This window comes from Bos indicus x Bos taurus, chromosome 27, assembly GCF_003369695.1.
Source record: "Bos indicus x Bos taurus breed Angus x Brahman F1 hybrid chromosome 27, Bos_hybrid_MaternalHap_v2.0, whole genome shotgun sequence".
In the NCBI taxonomy this organism is placed as follows: domain Eukaryota; kingdom Metazoa; phylum Chordata; class Mammalia; order Artiodactyla; family Bovidae; genus Bos; species Bos indicus x Bos taurus.
The window spans coordinates 36,992,732-36,999,181 of NC_040102.1; positions in this window are offsets into that span (position 1 = coordinate 36,992,732).

Consider the following 6,450-nt stretch of genomic DNA (forward strand, 5'->3'; position numbering starts at 1 on the left):
GAGGTTAGCACCTTAAAAAGCTAGTATGTCAGGAAATTGATGGGCTTCAGAGACTAATTGTTGGCTTCCTTTTTGGATTTTATCCGTAGAAGCAAACTTCAATTTGGAGGTTTTCTTCGGGGGTGGGGGGGAAATGATACTGGTTAATATGAAACTCTTTTATTAATATATTTTAAGCTTTTCCCTCCCTAGCTGCTAAATTAAAGCTGTTGCCTCATTCTGCTCTACAAATAAAGTAGACTATTTGATACGGTTCCGTAAAATTGGTTATGTTCTTATTTGAAGTTTCAGGGATTTGGGGCATAGAAATTGCATGAATGAACATTTCATTGACCTTTTCCCCACTGTCAGTTCTCTTTAAACTCAAATGAAAAGACTCCTCAGTTTTCCCTAAAGAAATGTAAAGGAAATAACCTTTTAAACATGTATTATTTATAAATCCACTGCAGCAAAACATCTTCAATAATTTAATGATCCCATATGCTTGGCTTTGCTTTTTTTTTTAAACTGTCATTAAACACTCACATGTTTAATATCCCTAGTCAGTAGCATTTCAAATCCACCCCACTTGACATTTCCCACACAAGAAAAATAAAATAGCAAAAAGGTAACATTCAAATTATGTGGTCATTTTAGACCACAAACTTTTAATAAATAGCTCATAAAAGAGGCTCAAATGAACTTTACAATGCCCACATTTTGTCCAAGTAAATTTTAAGAAATAGAGAACGCCTTAGAACTTGGGCTGGGTTCAAGCAGTAAAAGTAGGAAGCTCGTTACAATGTTCAGACATTGAATAATAATGACGGCTCTCTCTCGGTACTTCTTATCCAATCACAAGGCTAAGCCCTATGTCACCTCTGTTTTGTTTTAATCCACACGGCATTCCGCAGAGGTGAGACCAGTTTTGTTAAGTGAGGACGTTGGCGCTCAGACAGTCCACCGTAGCAGCCACATGGCTGAGTTAGGATTCCAATCTAGGTCTGTCTAAATCTAGAGGCAATGCTTTCGCCTTAAACCTACACTCAAGTGCTTTCAGATTCATGAATACTTTATAAACCTGATGTATTTTTAGGGGGTTGTTACTGAAATGGGCCACGGTTAGCACTAACTTTGTTATTATTCCCAGTGCATCCCTCATGTGAGCTGGGAAGGTCAAGGCTAATTTGTGCAGGGAGTTGAAATGATGGACACGGGACCAGACACGAGTGAAAGCCCAGGGGATTGCCCTGCTTAGGGTTCAGGTGAGCTCCCTGCTCCAGGAGTGTGGGGTTACAGCCACAGCCATGTTTGGGGGTGCTGTTGCTGGCTGTGCTGTGAACATCACTAAGTACCACGCTCTTCCAGCCAGTGATTCCTGTCCAGGACATTGGGAATTTTCTAACTTCCCCAGACTTTTCACTGCACTAAATGGGTAGCAATGATCTCTGGGTCTAACACAGGAGAAAGAAATGTGATTAAATCATAAATGCCCTCGGAGGAAGAATCAGTTCAAGGTGACCATTGTCCTAGGGGCCAGCAGTTATGGTAATAGAATGTATTACCCAGTTCTATGACTAGAAATAACAACACCAATCGGTATTAGTTTCCCAGCGGCTGCTATAACAAATTACCATAAACTAGGTGGCTTAATATAACGGAAGTTTTTCTTTCATAATTCCCAAAGCCAGCAGTCCAAAGTCAAGATATGGGCAGGAGCACACTTCCTCTGAAGGCTTGAGGGGAGGATCCATCCTCTCCTCTTCCAGTTTCTGTGGGCTCCAGGTGCTCCTTGGCTTGTGGCACCCTCTGCCTCTATCATTACGTGGCCTTTTCCTGTCTGACTGTGCCGTCTCCTTTTGGTCTCTGGTAAAGAAAGTGGTCATACGATTTAGATCCTACTGGGTAATCCAGGATAAAATAATCTCCAGATCCTTCACTTTAATCACATCTTGTAAAGACTTTCTCAAAAAAGGTCACATTTCAGATGAATGGAGGAAGAAGATGTGGTCCATGTATACAGTGGAATACTACTCAGCCATAAAAAGGATGAAGCAATGCCATTTGCAGCAACATGGACATAACTGGAGATTATCATAATAAGTGAAGTAATTCAGACAAAGACAAGTACCATGTAATATTGCTCAGATGTGGAATCTAAAATATGATACAAACGAACCTATCTCTGAAATGGAAACAGAAAACAGACATAGAGAAGTCTTGTGGTTACCAAGGGGAAGTGGGTTGGGAGAGGAAAGGAGTTGGAGGTTGGGATTAGCAGATGCAAGCTTTTATGCAGAGTGTGGATAAACAACAAGGTCCTACTGTATAGCACAGGCCACTCTATTCAATATACCGTGATGAACTGTGATGGAAAAGAGGATCAGTTCAGTTCAGTAGCTCAGTCGTGTCCAATTCTTTGTGACCCCATGAATCACAGCACGCCAGGCCTCCCTGTCCATCACCAACTCCCGGAGTTTACACAAGCTCATGTCCATCAAGTTGGTGATGCCACCCAGCAATCTCATCCTCTGTCGTCCCCTTCTCCTCCTGCCCCCAATCCCTCCCAGCATCAGAGTCTTTTCCAATGAGTCAACTCTTCACATGAGGTGGCCAAAGTACTGGAGTTTCAGCTTCAGCATCAGTCCTTCCAATGAACACCCAGGACTGATCTCCTTTAGGATGGACTGGTTGGATCTCCTTGCAGTCCAAGGGACTCTCAAGAGTCTTCTCCAACACCACAGTTCAAAAGCATCCATTTATCGTCTCTCAGCTTTCTTCATAGTCCAACTCTGACATCCATACATGACCACTGGAAAAACCATAGCCTTGACTAGACGGACCTTTGTTGGCAAAGTAATATCTCTGCTTTTCAATAACTGAATCACTTTGCTGTACAGCAGAAATTAACACAACACTGCAAATCAACTATAATAAAAATAAATAAAATTTCAAGAAGTTTTCAGATTAATGATTTATAGCTAACAACAACAACAACCAAAAAACTCACTGAAGATAGAGAGTCACATTCACAGGGCGTCAGGACGTGGACACACTGTTTTAGGGGCCACCGTGTACCCCACTACAGCATCTCACAGCGTTGTGATGAGGATCTAATCAGAAACAGTATGTAATAGCAGCTACTGATGTACCACAGGGGCAACGCACATTCACTCCCTTCTTTCATAGAGCAACATTTCCATGTGTTCAGCAGACCTGGGGGAGCAGTGGGAAGACCCAGGAAGCAAGAGTGCTTCTTCCCACAGTGATACAGGTTTCTTATTCTTTCAAATAAGATGTACATGTTCCTGATATACATGCATACTAAGTCGCTTCATCGGGTCCAACTCTTTGCAGCCTCATGGACTGCAGCCTGCTAGGCTCCTCTGTCATGGTTGTCAAATGTCCGAGCGCCTCAGAATCCAGGTGGGAAGACAGTCTTAAAAGGACGGACTCTGGCTTCATCCTCAGAAATTCTGATCCACAGGCCTGGGGTCGGGCCCAGAAGCTGCATCTTTAAAAAGCTCCCAAGCTGATCCTGATGCAGGTGGTCAACTCCACTCCCCTGAGGAAGTCCTCCAGAGAGCTGCCAGAAGGTTCCCACACAGCTGATCCGCAGAGCACATCTCTGATATTATAGAGTCAGACGTTTCTGGGACAGACACATCCCAGCAAATTTGTATGTCACAAAGCAAAAACCTATTCTGAAGTTGCCATACACGCCCTGTGTTGGAGGTTAAAAAAAAAAAAAGGCTCATTTGACTTCAGCGTTGACCAAGTCCTACTACCTTCTGGGCACAGTGACAGACATTGAAATATACCTATAGAAAATGCATATTTATTTTTTCAAGTACCCATGCACATTTACAAAAACTGACTTCTTATCATGGCTCAGCTGGTAAAGAATCCTCCTGCAACGTGGGAGACCTGGGTTCAATCCCTGGGTTGGGAAGATCCCCTCGAGAAGGGAACAGCTACCCACTCCAGTATTCTGGCCTGGAGAATTCCATGGACTGTATAGTCCAAGGGGTTGCAAAGAGTCGGACACGACTGAGCGACTTTAAATGTAAAATGTAAATGTAAAATGACCTCTTATTAGGAACCGAAAGCATCTCAACAAGTAACAAAGAATATACACCATACAGAAGATTCTCTGTCCACGAAAAAGCAAAATAGAACATCATCGACTCTGAGATAATTCCCTCGATGTCCCTTTCTGGCAGGTGTTAAACATTATCTCAGCCTTTTATTTTTTAGGTTGGGGGCAGGTGAAACCAATAAGGAACAGAGCTCTTAGGACTCAGGTGTCACCAGCTGGAGCATAACTGAGGTCATCTTAATCCCAGGTCCCGATGGCACAGTGACACCTGCCCCCAGCCATGCAGAGGGCAGCCTGCCTCCCAAGCCTGTCACCCCGGCTGCTGTCGGTGCTCCCTTGGGAGCTCAGCCACCCTGGGAGTTCCTGCTGCTTTGCTGAGCTCGACTGTCTTCCCCAAAGCCAGAGCTGATCTGGGTCTGAGATCCTGGGAGATGGCTGGAGGAATGGGGCAGGGAGAGGGGGGACAGGCAGGGAGTGCCCAAAGAGCCTTCCCCTCTGCCCCGGCCCCCAGCAGCAGCCTCCATCTGCAAATCCTGGCACCTTCTATTCCGGAGCCCCCACAGCAGAACTCCTGCCTCTTCGTCACCCCAAAAAGGCAGAGGCCCCAGTGCCCGTCTGTGGCTGGGAAAGCTGGGGCAGAGGGAGGCTGCCAAGAGACGCATGTCCAGAGGCATGAGCGGGAGGAGGAGGTATCCACGGCAGACACCGAAGTCCTCTCGGGGCGGACGGCGGGCCCCTGCCAGCTCACTCACTATGCCAGCTCACAGATGACTCTTCAGTTCAAGTGCTCAGTCGTGTCTGACTCTTTGCGACCCCATGGACTGCAGCACCCCAGGCTTCCCTGTCCATCACCACCTCCCGGAGTTTACTCAGACTCATGTCCTTGGAGTCAGTGATGCCATCTAACCATCTCATCCTCTGTCATCCCCTTCTCCTGCCCTCAATCTTTCCCAACATCAGTGTCTTTTCAAATGAGTCAGTTCTTCGCATCAGGTGGCCAAAGTACTGGAGTTTCAGTTTCAGCTTCAGCATCAGTCCTTCCAATGAACATTCAGGACTCTGAATATTCAGGATTCCAATGAATATTCAGAACTCTTAAAGGAGATCAAACCTGTGAGAAAGGAAGTGGACTGTGGCCCAAAAGAGGCCATCAAGGCAGCGTGCTAGGGGCTACCAGGTGGGGCTGAGAGATCTGCTGACATCCACCACTGGCCCCCTTCGCAGGGAGTCCCTGGTGGAGTGACTTTACCTGTCCAGGCTGCTGTTTCTTCTTTAAAACAAGGTGACACAGCAAGATGGACACAAGGCCCTGTCCAGCTCTCAGCTGCATCCAGCAGAGACAAGAGCAGATACTTGGTGGTAACCTCATGTGTCAGTGTTGTTACTAAAAGGGCTAATGAAGTAGCCTACTGTTAGAAGGCATCAGAGCACTACTATATCAATTCCACTTCTTCCCTTCCCTCGTGGCTCAGACAGTGAAGAATCTGCCTGCAATGAGGTTGGATCCCTGGGTTGGGAAGACCCCCTGGAGAAGGGAATGGCTACCCACTGCAGTATTCTTGCCTGGAGAATCCCAAGGACAGAGGAACCTGGTGGGCTACAGTTTATGGGGTTGCCCTAACGCTTTACACTCTTCCCTAAACATTACCTGAAGAGGGAATGATACCGGAGACTTATGAAAAATTAGCTATGTGAGTCGGTCATGCAACAGAGCTGCCAAGGATCACATCTAGAATGAGACCTTCCAAAAATGTAAGCAAATTAAATGAGCAATATTAACGGCGTATTACGATTGGGCTTAAGTATTCCCAAAGCCCCCATGCCACCATGGCCTTGCAGGGTGATCAAAGAGAAGCCATCCAAGCAGGTTCTAAAAATCATAAGAGCACACTTTCTATCAGTTGGTAACATCCAGACGGCCAGAAAAGCTAAAAGTAAACACACACACACACTGAAATGAATCAAGCACCATGGTGAATCACTTATCTGGCTCTGCCTTTTTTTATGTCTTAGAACAGCCACCTTAAATCCTGAATTTTATCATTTAATTCAAATACTCTCTTGGGATGTATATTAAATCATGGTAAAGTTAATAACATTTCTTGAGAAAATACATAGAATAAGCCTGTTGAGGCAATAATAAAGTTGCATGCAGACTGCATGGCTACTTACCACTTTGTACAGTTTAAAATTTTAGTGTCAAAGGTTGGAGACCTGACAGAGGTGCTAGAATTTCCTCTGGAAAATTCGCCAAATATCTCTCAAAGTGTTTTCAAGTTTGACTAGTTTTGATTACTGAACACTTAGATGGATAATTTCAACAGGGAAAAATGAGCTCCTTCAAAACTCTCATAAGGAAGAAGTTAGTGTTG